The sequence below is a fragment of the Lissotriton helveticus genome, chromosome 3_1 (genome assembly GCF_964261635.1).
Source record: "Lissotriton helveticus chromosome 3_1, aLisHel1.1, whole genome shotgun sequence".
Classification (NCBI taxonomy): domain Eukaryota; kingdom Metazoa; phylum Chordata; class Amphibia; order Caudata; family Salamandridae; genus Lissotriton; species Lissotriton helveticus.
Window position 1 is genome coordinate 1452134513 of NC_136061.1, and position 15909 is coordinate 1452150421.

Genomic DNA, 15909 nt, shown 5'->3' on the forward strand with positions numbered 1-15909 from the left:
TTATTCCCAATAGAATGTTGCGTATTTCCTATGGAAACTAGGGCCTAACTATAACTACCTACTGGCGACCGCCAGTAGGTAATATATATATATATTACTTATTTAAATATCGAAACAAACCACATTCACTGGATGATGTCATCAGTGATGTCATCAGTGATGTCATCAGTGATGTCACTGACCATGTCATGAATGTTATGTTATGTTATAATTACTTATATAGCGCTCAGCTGCCCCAGCGAAGGGGCGTCCCGGTGCTTACAGAAGCAAAGAGGAAAAAACAGCTATAGAGGTACAGTAAGACAAATACCAGGAGAAATTATTATTTTTGGGGAGGGAAGAGATGAATCTTAACTGCCTTCCTGAAGGACCGTAGGTCATTCAGTGCTCGAATGTGGATCGGTAGCGAATTCCACAATTTTGCTGCCAGATAGCGGAAGGAGCGACCCCCCGCTCTACAGCGTTTAATGCGAGGCACCATGACCAAGTGCTGCCCCATGGAGCGCAAAGGGTGAGATGGGACGTATGGAATCAGCAGTTTATCGAGGATTTTAGGAGTGGCCATCTTTAGTATTTTAAAGGACAGACACAACGTCTTAAATTGAATCCTTTGTGCCACCGGGAGCCAGTGAAGTTTCCTGATGGTATCGGTGGCAGAGCAGAACCTCGGAAGGCCGACTAGGGCAATGGCAGTTGCGTTCTGAATACGCCTCATTCAGATGATTTCGGCTTGATTAGCCCCCAAAAGAAGGGAGCTGGTGTAATCCAGATGAGAAAGAATGGTGGACTGAATTATCAGCTGCCTAGTGGATGCGTGAAATAATTTTAAAATTGGTTTAATGCCACGTAGGATGCCAAAACAAGTACCCGAAACTTTTTTAGTGTGGCCGCAGAAACTGAGAGAGGGGTCTATCCATACCTCCAAGTTCTTAACCTCATTTCTGGGTACAGGGGTCTTACCTAAGACAGTGGGCCACCACTGGTCACCCCATAGCTCGGTGTTCTTACCGACTATCAGAACCTCAGTTTTATTAGCGTTCAATTGTAGGTAGTTAGACGTCATCCAATCTGCCACAGCAGCAAGTCCATTTTTAAACTTGGAGGCATCGGGACTTGAGCGATCCGAAAGAGTAACCACTGGCTGCGTGTCGTCAGCATATGAGACCATAGTAAGGTCCTATTGCCTGGCGACAGCAGCCAGTGGCTGAACATAAAGGTTGAACAATGTGGGGCTCAATACCGAGCCCTGGGGGACACCCTGCTCAATCGGATGTGCTTAGGATAGGAAGGGAGGAGTAGAGACACAGAAGGATCTTCCTGTCAAGAATGATCTGAACCATTCGAGGGCCAGGTTGGAGACCCCAACCTCCTCCAGACGGGGAAGCAGGACCTCATGTGAAACCATATCAAAGGCGGCACTGAGATCCAAAAGGATCAGAGCCGCCGTTTGACCGGAATCAAGCATGGTTCGCAGATGTTCCGCCATCGCAAGGAGAACAGTCTCTGTGCTATGGCCAGCGCGGAAGCCATGCTGAGTGGCATCTAGAATGTTATTAGAATGTAAAAAGTTGGTAAGTATGCTATTAGCATGGACTTCGGCAGCCTTTGCCACCCAGGGGAGTAGAGAAACAGGTCGATAGTTCTCAGGCTTTGTCGGGTCCAGGGTAGGTTTTTTGAGGATAGGGGTAACCCAGGCCTGTTTCCACTTAGCAGATGAAAAAGAGGCATTGATTAACTGATACAGAGGTATCAGACAGAGCGAGGAAGATTCTCTGGTCTGAGCGGGCTTAAGCGGATCAGCAGCGGAGACGGATTTCATTTTTACCAATAATTTACTCAATTCTTCGACGGAGATGTCTGGGAGAACGTTATGGCATGAACCCGGCCTGGGTCTAGGGGAGGTGTACGTGCGGGATGAGGTCACGGCAGGAAAGGACCGATAGATAGCCTGTACTTTTTCCAAGAAAAAGGAGGCTAGTTCTTCAAAATGAAATTCTGAAGAGATTATCGACGCCGAGACTTTCTTAGCACCAAGATCTTTAACGACTTTAAATATAAATTTGGCAGGGTTGGGACTAAGTCTGATCTCATTGGCATAATATGCTGCTCACGTCTTACAAATGGCTTTATGATAGGCGTTTACTTCTGCCAGGTACAGCACTTTTTTCCCTGATGTAATATGTGACATCATCAGCAGTGGATTGCGGGTACGTGAGTTATAAATAGTACAACTAACTATAACGGGGGAATTTCAATGGTTTTGTACGAGTGAAATGTCCAACTAACTTTAACACCCTTAAAACCTATGTTTTTTTCAGTGAATATATATATATATATATATTATTGCTCCAAAGCCCCCCCTCTCCCAGCCGGGAAGGAAGGAAGCGGCACTCGCTGGGTGGTCTTTTCACAAGGTTTGATTTATTTTACAGTTAACGCTTCACACAGACGCATTTCGGGAAACCCCTTTATCAATGTGTTCACAGCAGTGAAACACAGAAGCTTATTTTAAAGGGACCCAACACGTGAAAGAATAAGGGAAAAAGAGGTAGGACTACTCACCATCAAGCATCGTTGAGCGCCATCTTACAGAGTGCAAAAGTACGATGTATTTACAATTTAAGATGCATATGTATTAAATTAGCATTCATTCAAAGTCCATAAATCACATTGAATCAATAATTAAATAAACATGATTATACACTTGATTAATTATTGCACAGCCTGTATAACAATGAATCTTGCCGTGGATCGGCATAGGCGGCTCCAACATGGTGTACATATATATGTATTTATATATATACATATATAGATCACCACCAAAGTTTGGCTGTTCCCAAGCCTCAAAGTCGGCAGGCTCGCGGCTGGGGTAGCCACCCCCTGTAATATCCACACGCTGTTACCAATGCAACACTCCTTGGATTGAAGGCGAGTCAAAGACACTGGAGCCGCGGCCACAAGTATTCAGTGCAAGTTTATTTCAACACGATGTCCTACGCGTTTCGGAGTTTCAAGCACTCCTTTTTCACGGGCCCCCGTGAAGAAGCGAAGGAAGCTGCTTGAAGCTAGCAGGGAAACAGACACTTTGCTTTGGTATCCAGGGAGTTGAATGTCAGCAGCTCCCTGAATCTCGAAGCAATGCTGGCTCCCGCAGGAGTCGGGGAGCCGGCAAGGGCTGCAGGGGCATTGAGGCTCCCCCATATTCCCAAATGAAGTGGCCAGGCCCTGGTGCCAAAGTTGGCCTAGGAAGGGGTGGAGAAAGGGGCATGGATTTTAAAAACCTCTTAGCAAACCCACTGTGTTGGACTTGCTGAAGATAACAGAAGGGGTAGTTGGCCCCCAAGGGCATTCAATAGAAAGGGGACCTCATCCGCGTAGTAGTATTTTGCCGGGAGGCACGTTTGCAGAGTGATGGGGAAAGGGGGCATGGCCTCGACCAGGTCTAATCACATCGGCTAGGTGGGCCCCCAGGGATATTCTTGGGGGCCAACTACCCCTCCTGATACCGAAAGTAAGTACCACACAGCAGGATTGCTGGGAAGTTGTCAGAGGCCATGCCCCCTTTCTCCACCACTCTGCAAGTTGATGGAATGAAGTCCCCTTGGCTCTTGAGGGTTCTTGGGGGCCAACTACCCCTCTTGTTACCTCCAGTAAGTTACACACAGTGCGATTGCTAAGAGGATTTCGGTGGCCATGCCCCTTCCTTCACGACTATGCAATCATGCCTCCCAACTAGTTGGGGGATGAAGTTCCCTTAGCTCTTGAGGGTTTTTGTGGGCCAACTACCCTCCTGTTCCCTCCAGTAAGCCCACAGGGCTGGTTTGCTAAGAGGTTGTTAGAGGCCATGCCCCCTTTCTCCACTCCTCTGCAAACACCTCTCCTGGGGCTCTACTGGTTGGGGGTAGAAGCCCAGGTTAATCCTGAGGCCCGCAGGACTAAAATGAAATTCATTCCCCGGCCAGCAGAGTGCCAGGAGGTGCGTTTGCAGAGTCGTGGAGAAAGGGGGCATGGCCTCCAAGTCCTCTCAGCGATCCCACTGTTTGGTATTTACTGGAGGTAACCAAAGGGGTTCTTGGACCCCAAGGACCCTCAAAATACAAGGGGACTTAACTCCCCAACTAGCAGTGTGCCATGAGGTGTGCTTGCAGAGTGGTGGTAAAGGTGGCATCGCCTCCGGCAAGTTTCTAGAGGTGTTTTCATCTTCTTTTTTTAAGGGAGGGGGCTGCATGGCCCTCCCTTCCCTGGGCCAATATCCGCCCTGGGGACCCCATCCCCCAGGGCCTTTTTTCAATGGGTGATGGGGCCACACCACCCCTCCCTGGGCCGATTTCAGTCCACAAGACCCCATCCCTTAGGGCCAGGCCTATTCTTTTTTGGCTCAGGGGACCCCTTCCCATGGACCATCTATTTGGTTTTTAAAAGGTGGTGTGCCCTATGGCCCCACATCACCCAAGGCCTGACCCTTTTTTCTATTTTTTAAAAACATGAAAATGGAGGAGTGCCACATAGCCCTCATCCTGGGCCTATTTTGGCACCAGGCACCTCATTGCCCGGGGCTTGGCCTCTCTACTGGGTTCCCTGGTCACAACCAGTAGAGAGTGGGTTAATAAGCAGCTCCCTCTGTCCAAAAGCAATTCTGCTCCACTTTATGCAAGCAAGAGTATATTTTGCTCTCACTTGTACGAAGTGATCTCACCAAGCCATAGAAAACAACTGAGTCCTGCAGTGGGCACACCGGAATACTGCTGGAGTCAGCCCTGGGGACTGCCAACCATTAATGGCTTTCTTTATATTTTCCAAGAGGATGTGGTGGTCCCTGGCGCTGTGGGGGGAGCACCCTGCATTCTTTTTTGTTAAAGCTCCAGGGAGGTAGCAGTCCTCAGACTGTGGGGGACCATATGCCCCCCCCCAAATTTATAAAGTTAAAGCCCTGAGGAAATGGCGGCCCCTTGGGCTGTGGGGTGACTATGGGGTCCCCTGCTTTTTCAATACAGAAAGCCCCAGGGAGGTGATGGTCCACAGGACTGGAGGGGAGGCCGTAGGAGCCTCACCCACATTCATTGTGAAAAAAGCCCTGGGAGGTGGTGGTCCCCGGGGCACAATGAGACACAGAAAGGGGGGGCCAAGCTCCCCCCTCTACTATTAAAACAATACCCCCGGGACTTGGCCCACTCGGGGATCGATATTGAACAAAGCAAGTTCCATGGATCAGGCTGAAAATTTTAAAAAATGCTTTTTTGGGCCCTGGGGGTCCCAGTGAGCCGACCAATTTCTTCGAGCTCAGGGGCCAGCTCTACCTCCAGAGGCAAGGTACTTCCATGGGGAGTACCTTCGCTCCCAATGTGGTCTGCCTCTACATGGCAGCATTTGAGGTACAACACACATTCCACGACTCTAACACATACCGTGACAATATCCGGGTGTAGAAGTGCTTTATAGACGATATCCTGATTTTCTGTACAAGTGACTGCGAGACATATGGCAATTCTTCAGGTGGATCAATAACCTCAACCCTTAACTGAATTTCACCATCACAGCATCCCCTTCCCAGATAGCTTTTCTGTATCTAACAATTAAAATCGAAGGCAGCCGCTTGGAAAACCACTATGTACAGGAAAAGCACTGACCGCAATAGCCTGTTACATTTCAACAGTCATTACCCCAAAACACTCACAGAAAATTTGCCATTTGGACAGTTTCTAAGAGTGAGGAGAAACTGTAGTACTGTTGAGGAATACAAAATTAAATCAGCAACACTCGCAAAAAACCTAATCGCAACAGATTACCCTCAAAAGTGTATCACACTCCCTAGAAAACGAGCACGAAACAATTATAGAGAAGGCCTCCTGGAACACAAAGTAGGAGAGAAAACCAATACTGACTTGCTGAGGTATGTAACCACCATCACACCAGCCTCCAACCAACTGACTAAAGTGCTGAAAAAACATTGGAACATCCTCAACACGGGCACCATGAGCTTTAAGCAACCACGGTTTGCTTTTAAACACACGAAAAACATCAGAGATACGCTTGTGCGAACCACAAAGCGAAAGGTTACAAATCAACAGACTACACTGTGGCAATTACAGACGGTCAGAGGGCACTACCCATGCAGGGTGTGCAGTGCATGTACCTTTACCTCAGTACACAAGACCATAACATTGAGTAATACCTACGTCTGGGAAATGAGAGCGCACACAAATTGCAACACTGCAAATTGCTTATATCTCCTTACATGCCCCTGTGACTTCTGCTATGTAGGGATGACGACCCACCCAATAAAACTGTGAATTTCGGGGCATCGCAGCAACTTCTGCTACCACAAAAGCACCACCAAAATGTGTGCCCACTACCTATAAATTAACCACTGTCCTGACCTCGTGAAGTGGGTAATTCTAGAAGCAAACCCAAGAACATCGAAACAGAACCTCTTCACAAAGGAGCCATGACTACCAAACATGTGGCTGTATGTCGCTTCAGTAATTCAAGAGGGGACACCAGTGGGCTTCGTCGAGATTGTAGATGCATTTCGAGAAGCTACTCAGCACCAACATTTTTGCCTTGTTTGAACATAAGGAGGAGCGACTACAACCCCTTCTCAGCGCCACAATAGAACTAACAGCAAATACCCACAGTGCATTCCCCTATCACAATTAGGAAAAGTATGGAACCCCTGAACCGATTTATGCCTTGCTAAGGGCAACCTCGCACATAAGTCACCAGTGATTGATTTGTTTTGTTATTTAATGAATGCACCCGTTAAAAAACCTTATTGCTGTTTTTTAGGTACCAGGATGCCCTCGACACCACTCTCAGATTGGCCACTGGCATCTCCACTCGACATAATACCTCTGCATAAACGGCAATCTATGGCCACATAAGGTAACCTAAGCCCAACCTTGCGAACCATGCTAGTATTCTGTGCACTGGCCTTTTGCTAAACACGCATTGGGATATTAAACAAACACCCCTTACATCACATACCGTTTATAGTAACACTGCATAAGCTTGCACTGTTTTCAGCGATCATAATGCATATAAATGCCATTCTAAGATGGCAGCCAGCTGCGCCTTTGATGCGAGCCTAAGCTATCGACTTCGCCCCTGGTCACATGACAAGGCCATGAGGTTAAGTCTATGCCCGCCCGGGATCTTGCTACCTCCCCGACCCGGTGGAGTGGGCAGGTCACAAGGAGCAGCAAAGGGCAGCTAATCGTGAGTAGGCGGCTAAGAAACACTTTTTGGTTCCAGATATCTGTTCCCCCCTTTTTCCCCAGCATGTCGAACTACCACGGCACCACCACCTTTGCCCTACTTACTACTGTAGGCCCGTGTAACTGAGACACGAATAGGCGGTACACGAATAGGCGATGCACACTCGTACACTTGTTATCTGCAGCGTGCCGTACAAACACGGCTTTGCCGTCACTGTCTCACTGACGACCGCAGCCCCGTGTACATGCTTGTACATGCAGAGGACGAGACCGTCACATTCCGCCTGCTGCTCCAACGCGTGCACAGGCGGTGGGAAGTTACCATAAACCCCCCCTCCGCTATTACTATTGTCCCTGCAATACTTTCTCAGTGGTCGCTTCCACCCGGCACAGCCCCATTGAGGGTGTAAGCTTTGATTTAATCCTACTTGTTAAGCAACGCAGCTTTTTACTTTTCATTTACCATGCACTCAGTGCCGCATGGAGGGTCAAAGCTTTAATTGAATTCTATTGGTTAAACCACACAGCTTCTTCCTTTTCATTTATCACTTTATCACTCTCTGTTTTGTCTAACGGAGGGCGTTGACATTTGCATACACACTGAAGAGAGCGGGGGCATTTTCTCCACCTTGCCAAAACCAACTGACACCCACACAGACGTGGGGTGTCTTTTCAGGAAGAGCCCACGCAGAACATGATAAATCAGCTCGGCCAATTGACAGGGCCTTAAGGGCACCTCTAATTTTACCTGATAACCATAAGTGTTTACCCAGAACATGCCACATCCTCAACAATACTATAATGCTGCTACATGCGATGGTAATCATCCCCTTTTATTAGCTGTAACTTACCTGTGCTGGGGGGGCGAGGGGAGTCCTCTTCCGCTGCCGCCACCGCCAGGAGTCACTTCAGTGTTGAGACAGCGCCGCCGCCCCGGGACTGCAACTCCCGGCTGCCTCGGCGGCGGCGCTGATTTGCCACGCACCGCAAGCGCCAGGAGGTGCCTACAAACAGCGCTCTGCTTGGCGGAACAGGGGGGGCCATCACTTACCTGTGCTGGGGGGACGAGGGAAGTCCTCTTCCGCTGCCGCCACCGCCAGGAGTCACTTCAGTGTTGAGACAGCGCCGCCGCCCCAGGACTGCAACTCCCGGCTGCCTCAGCGGCGGCGCTGATTTGCCACGCACCGCAAGCGCCAGGAGGCGCCTACAAACAGCGCTCTGCTTGGCGGAGCAGGGGGGGCCATCACTTACCTGTGCTGGGGGGACGAGGGGAGTCCTCTTCCGCTGCCGCCACCGCCAGGAGTCACTTCAGTGTTGAGACAGCGCCGCCGCCCCGGGACTGCAACTCCCGGCTGCCTCGGCGGCGGCGCTGATTTGCCACGCACCGCAAGCGCCAGGAGGTGCCTACAAACAGCGCTCTGCTTGGCGGAGCACGGGGGGCCATCACTTACCTGTGCTGGGGGGACGAGGGAAGTCCTCTTCCGCTGCCGCCACCGCCAGGAGTCACTTCAGTGTTGAGACAGCGCCGCCGCCCCAGGACTGCAACTCCCGGCTGCCTCAGCGGCGGCGCTGATTTGCCACGCACCGCAAGCGCCAGGAGGCGCCTACAAACAGCGCTCTGCTTGGCGGAGCAGGGGGGGCCATCACTTACCTGTGCTGGGGGGACGAGGGGAGTCCTCTTCCGCTGCCGCCACCGCCAGGAGTCACTTCAGTGTTGAGACAGCGCCGCCGCCCCGGGACTGCAACTCCCGGCTGCCTCAGCGGCGGCGCTGATTTGCCACGCACCGCAAGCGCCAGGAGGCGTCTACAGTACTTTGTTTGATATATACTCCAATTAATTATTGTTTAGTGTGACTGTTTCCTTCGCAGGTTGCACTATGTCATTTAAGCGGACTAATAAGAAATCATCTCATGCACTTGACCCAGGACAGGGGACCCTAAATTTCACGGTGACTAATGGACCACTGCCCACTCTTTGTGAAGAAGCTAATGAGCCGCTACCATTGATAGACATTAGGCAATCTTCCCCACTGAATCTTGTTAGATCACAGAATTTATCTTTTTGGGAGGAAATGAATTCTCTATGTGGCACTAAGTATGCCCTAGTGGCATCCCCATTCCATGTTAAATCCACTAGCAGTTCTTCCCCAACTAGGAAACTATGCGACCTACTACTACCATCTCTAATAGACAATACCCAAGATGTTGCCTCGCCTCAGGGAAGAAATGAAAAAAGGAACCATGATGAAATTATTGGAAGTGGGAATCATTTAAACACACCAAAATCGTGCGATGGTCCTATAGCGCCAGTCACCAACCCCCCCTTAATTACGGTAGAGAATGGGACTTATGTAGACCAAGTACTTTTACTGTCCCAGATAGAGTTATTATTTAAGTCTATCATATCACCATTGGTAGGAAAAATCAACGCCCTGGGTGATAGGATAACGGGGATTGAGAGAATTGTTCTAGCCAATCTCAAACCACCTAATAACGATCCATCTAATGGGGAAAGACCCCTTATGGCTATCCCCAAAACAAAAGAGATAAATGCTACCATTAATTCCCCTTCTACCCTCAAGAAGGCAACACCCAATGGCTCTGATTTGTCCACCTCAAATAAAGTTTCTTTGTCTACTAATCAAACTAAATACTCCCAAACTTCCCCACAGCTCCATAAAAAACCTACCACACCCAAAGCTGTTCCTAAACCAGGGTTTAATAGGCATATTGCCGCCAGAGATGACCCAACCCCAAGTAGTTTAGAATCGATACACTTGCCCCCTGAAGCTGCCCCATTTGTTCTCGTTTTATCAGGAACACCTGCACCTTGTCGTGGGAAATTTGAAAGCCGTCAGGAACTTTTAAATAAAGTCATATTCTGGCTTTCCAAAAACAGACCACTTGCACATGATCATGACGGAGGTATCCTGAATGTTAGAAGGATAGGCTGGCTAGGGTCTCAAACTAAAGATATTAGTGGGGATCTTGTCCTAGTAAAATTTAGAGATAGGAACATAGTCCCCCTTTTACGAGCTTACCCACCCCAAAAAAGAGACGGCCCTATATCCGTTTGGGATTTACATGATTTTTATCCAAAGTAAACCATTTATAAATGTTTTTATCTGTCGCCCTGTTGATAAACCAACTTAAGGTTATCCTTAACGTACTGTAAATTTTAAATATGAATGATGTCTTTCTAACAGACTGGGAGGATGTTTCTTTGCACATTTGCACATTATAAACTGATGCTGCTATTTGTAAATATATGAACACTCTTTTCTCTTGCCAGTACTGTAGTATTATAGAGACATAGATATCAATTAACTTCTTGATTTCTGGCTGCTATTTTACGATGCACTTTACTAAGACAATCCCATAATTTGGATGTATGCTGTATGCACTTTAGAAAATTGGTGTTTAATATAATGTCGTTAGATATGCTTTATGTATATATTGCCATGCCATTTTAATAAGATCGGAAGGAGGTCCCTTTGCACTTTTTGCACACTGGCACTTTAGGATTTTTTGCACTTTTGCACATTGGCACTTTAAAACCCATACTGCTATTTTGTAATTATGTGAATTATCCTTTATATGTCAGTATTGTAGTAAATATAGAGATATAGCTAATAATTAACCTATTGATCCCTGTGTACTATCACATCGTGCCTTTTAGCTAGATTGTTCGATAACTAGGATGTACGCCCTATGTTTATTAGAAAATATGTGTTTAACATATGCTGCTAAATATATGCCCTATGTATATATTGTCGTTGTTTTAACTGGTGATCCTTGAATTTGACCATGTATGTAATTATGTGCACACTTTTATGGACAATGTATTATCCGAATAAAGGTAAAGGAGATATTAGCTGTAATTGTGAGATGTACCTAATGCAATGTTCTGGTATTTAACATAGAATATAACTGTTGTGTGATGTGTTGCATCTAGTTGAACTTGACGCCACTTGACTTTGGCTCCACTTCATTGTACTTTATTTTACTTTACCTCACTGTACTTTGCAGTTTACACGAACCAGCATTCTTTAACTTTTTCATTCTTTCGTGTCCAGTCCTACACACATAGGAGCATAGCCTTATGCGGGGCCATCGGGTACTGTTGACGCCTGGGTACTATACTGAATTGAGTGAGTCCAGTCCTGCATTTCTGCTGTACCACTGGATTTCCACAGAGGCAATTAGTCACGATTGCTCACTGTGGGGGTTCACCACCTGTTTTTATGAATTGTATTGTCCTCCATCGCATTGGCGTTCACCACAAATAGTAAAGAACAGAGTTTAGAGTAACCACTAAGGCCTGAAATGTTATTCTCTTTTTCTCCTATTACAGGTAGATCCAGGTTATAACAGGTACATTTGCTACTGCTAGTAGACACTTCTTCTGCTATGGTTAAACTGTGTTACCAGTAGATTTTAGGAGTAGATAGTTTTCTTCTTTTTTCGGTCCTGAAGAGTCGCAAGTACATTCATGTTACGCGAGAAACATGTTGACCTACATCTTCTAACAAAGGACACTATGACACAAGACATTACACTCGGATGAGTGCCTTGTTCACTGTTTTTAACTAGGGTAGGAGACCCCCAGAATAAATTAATCTATGCCAGGTACTCCCTATCCTATTTTAAATCACCACTGCGCATCTACATGATTCTGGCCCCACACCCGCACTTCACCATATGGCTGTTGGATAAAAGATCTCTGATAAAGTGCCCCTTTTTAGGGAGCCCGTGGGCATTGCACCGCCGACCCAACGAGGACCAGCCCATATGATGAAGCATATGATTAAGCATGACACCTGAGAGGGTGTGTGAGAGCATTACAATCCAACGATATAGCTGGACCCAGTCTTTTGTTGACTCTGTGACTCTGTCACTAGAGGAACAGCATAACACCACTTCTTTGATATTGGTCCCATTGAGCACCCTCTCCAAGAGGCCTAGGAGGTCAGGGTGTTTTTACCCTGCCCCCTTTTCTATTTTTGTACTTTTTTTTCTGAGTCTCAGTTCAACTGAGTCCCAAGATGGCTGACAACACTTCCTAGTCAAATTTCAGTAGGCTGTTGAGCTACCAGATATTCATACTTTTAAACCTAAATATCTCTGAAACTACTGAACAAATTTACACCCAATCAGAAAAAACACTCTTTCTGGATCAACATCTAGCTGTCTGCCAAATTTGGTGTAATTCCGTTCAGCAGTTTGGGCTGTAGTGGTGTTAAAAAAATGATAAATCTCAGTAGACAACATGGAAAAGCATGTTTTGGGACCCCCCTTTTTTATCGCACCCTCTTGACGAATCACCCCGAAACTTTCCACACGGCACTTGAACCAAAAAGTGGAAGTTTTACGAAAATATTGTGAAGATTGCCAATCGGCACAAACAAAAAACGCTTTGCTTTAGGAAACTTTGGTTGTAACTATAACCACCTTCTATATATATATATATATATATGAGACTGCGGCGGAAACCATTTCACGCCAGATATGCAGAGCGGTGGATTCGGCTTAATGAAACCGACATTCTCTTTGGTACCCTACTATAGGAAATATTGCTTTAATGTGAAAGACCACAGAACCCACTGAGGGAACATTACAGCTCCAGGAATTGACTATCAATCCCAGCATGCACCAATAAAGTAAGAAGCACTTAGGGACGCCCCTGATGGGCGGGAATATATAATGATGCATGCAGAGCCCCCTGTGAACTTTCTTACAAGCTGCCTATGAAGAAGAGGCTGCCTGCCTCGAAACGCGTCGGCATTGAAATGAACTCCGAATTGTAATGGTCGTTTTGCCTTGAAAATAAACCGGATGGTATGAAATCTGCTGAGCGTGCGTCCTGAAATGCTTTGGGCAGTTGGTGGAACATATATATATATATATATATGGTAGGTGGTTATAGTTACGACCAAAGTTTCCTTAAGCAAGAAATAATGTAGATGAAATGTGGAATATATCTATATATATTTTTTTTTCAGGCGAAACGCGTCTGTCAAGGGGGGTTCTTGCACTAATAAAGCATCTAGCTTGGGAGCCTTCGTGTGTGCCTTCCTTTTTTCATACCGCATGAGGGTGTGACGTTGAAGCAATAAATATATATATATATATATATTTATTATACTGGCTTGCATTAACCTGGATAAAGGTTTTTGTTTGCAAGAAATGACAAGCTGCTTAGTGGGTCATGTTCACAGTACAGTTTCCACATTTCATCTACATTATTTCTGACCTATAGATCTCTTGCATTTAAAGATGCAAGAGACGACATATTTAATAGGTTTTGTGGAGGGAAGATGATTGTGTGTCAATGTATTGTATGGAATAAAATATCTCCATCAAATGATGCAAGAAACTCAGCCTTTACACTCACCACTCCATTTGGACACAGAACTGCTCGGCAACTTGCAATATACCTTGACAAAGGTGATTCTTCATGGCATATATAGAGAGAGCATACATTATTAACAATCGAGTAACATCGTCCTATGTAGTCATTGATGGGTTCATAAGCCACAATGTCGAAGGCAGAGTAGTTTGTCACCAGGTCCCCACGAACATGGTGCAGGTGTCAGCTGACCTGTTCCATTGGGCCATAGAGTAGCTGGTCATTGGAAAGAAGGGTTGCGGGGCAAATAGATGCAGAAGACCTGCTCCTGCTTGGCAACACAATTTTGTGGGCTACCAAGGAGCGGCTTGCCTTCATAATCATTAGAACATTGGAATGTAGCAGGGTGGATGAATAACAACTGCCTCCGCCTCAATGGCGATACAACTGAACTATTGACGATTGGTAAGTCCCCCTCTGCCTGGTCGCAGGCCTGGTGGCCATCAGAACTAGGAGCGGTTCCCCGCCCAGCGCATTCTGTTAAGAATCTAGGAATATGGTTGGATGCGGAGCTTTCCGTTAAACAACAGATCAGCAAAATGACGGGTAAATGTTTTGGAATACTAAAAACACTGCGTAAAGTTCTCGATCTGCTTCCCATCAATGCTAGGAAGACTCTTATTCATGCCCTAGTGACTCCACATTTGGACTACGGCAACGCTCTTCTCTTAGGACTAAGCAGGAAAGGCCTACACCAATTACAATGCGTCCAAAATGCTGCTGCCCGCCTGGTACTTAATCTCCCACGCAGGGCATCTGGCAAAACAGCATTACGAAAACTTCATTGGCTCCCCATCGAGGAGCGCATTAAGTTTAAGGCTCTCTGTTTCGCTCACCGCATTGCCCAGGGTAAAGGGCCAAGGTACCTGCGCAACCTTCTGACTATTCATCGCCCTACCCGGTACCTTAGATCTGCTGGAGCAATGCTGTTTCAACTCCCTCGGGTACGCAGGACCAGGAAGGGAGGTAGCTCCTTTCGCTTTCTTGCGAGCAAGCACTGGAACAATCTCCCTCTTGACCTGCGCATGGAGCCCTCAGAAACAATATTCAGATTAAAACTAAAAACCTACCTCTTTCCCAGGGAATAACTGTTTCTGTAGCCCATGACCCAGACTAGCCCCGGTCCTCGGCCTCTTCAGGGAGCTGTAGCATGTCTAAGCGCGGGGACACACTGTCTTTAGTGTAACCAGGCGCTCAAAAGTGGTTTTATTATTATTATTATTATTAATGTTAAGCGCTTTACTCAAGACAATGGAGTGTTCTGGGCGTCTAATGGCAAGTAGAAGACTGGAGCATGAACATTATAATGTTTGTTCACAGCTGTTGCTGTGAACAAAGGCCTCAAGGAGCCTGAGGGGATTTCAACCCCACCGAGCTCTGTGAGGCTTTTGTTTTGCAAATAAGAACATTCTTCCCTCTAGGGGTGGAATGTTCTAATAGCCTTAGAGCCCTCCGTAGCAGGCTCTACCGGTCATTAAACATCCACTCCCTTGTTAAAGGCCCTCGCCTTCTGCTTTACTCTGGAGCGGGCCTGTTATGGCCAGTAGAACCAGCTACGTCGGGTTCTATGGCTATATCAATTTTTTTTTAATGTGAGCCTTGCGTCTCTATTGCACCACGTAAAGTGGTACATGCATGGTGCATGCGAGAATCATGCCTCTGAATCAGATTTATGAAGCCACGCAAAGCCCCCCTGCGTGGCTTTGAGTGTCCTCATTAATCTTGAGTAATCCGAGGCAAGTCAAATAGCTGCGTCGCCTTACTCTGCACTTGGAAGGCGTTCCAAGGGTGTTGCGGTGGGTGTTTCCATGCAACACCAATAGATTTTGATGCTGCCCCAGATTTAATCATGTAAACCTGGAGATGCAACAAATCCTTACGCCTCCCAAGGTGAGGTGTAACAAGGAGAAATATCTTTTGTTTTCCTAATTTCTTCCTCTTTCTAGGTGTGCTGCATTCTGCAGCACACATAGAAAGAGGAAAATACCTCTTATCATTGTTACTTGCAGGAAAGTTCCCCTTTCTGCACAAAAACAACCGTACATGCAACAGTGTCATCTTTGCACTATGGTGCAAGGGAGCCCCCATTGGCACCAGGCTGTCGAAATGGCTCCAGCCCTAGGAGAAAGGATAGGAATCTACGTATAGCATAAATAGAGTTCATTTCAGTTCTTTCACTTTGGTGTAGGGCAGCGCAGCAAGTTGTCTTGCTGCTCTGCCCTACGCCAAATTCCAGTAAATGAGGGTCTCAGTGTACAGGCAAAGCGATCCAGGTTTCTTCAATGG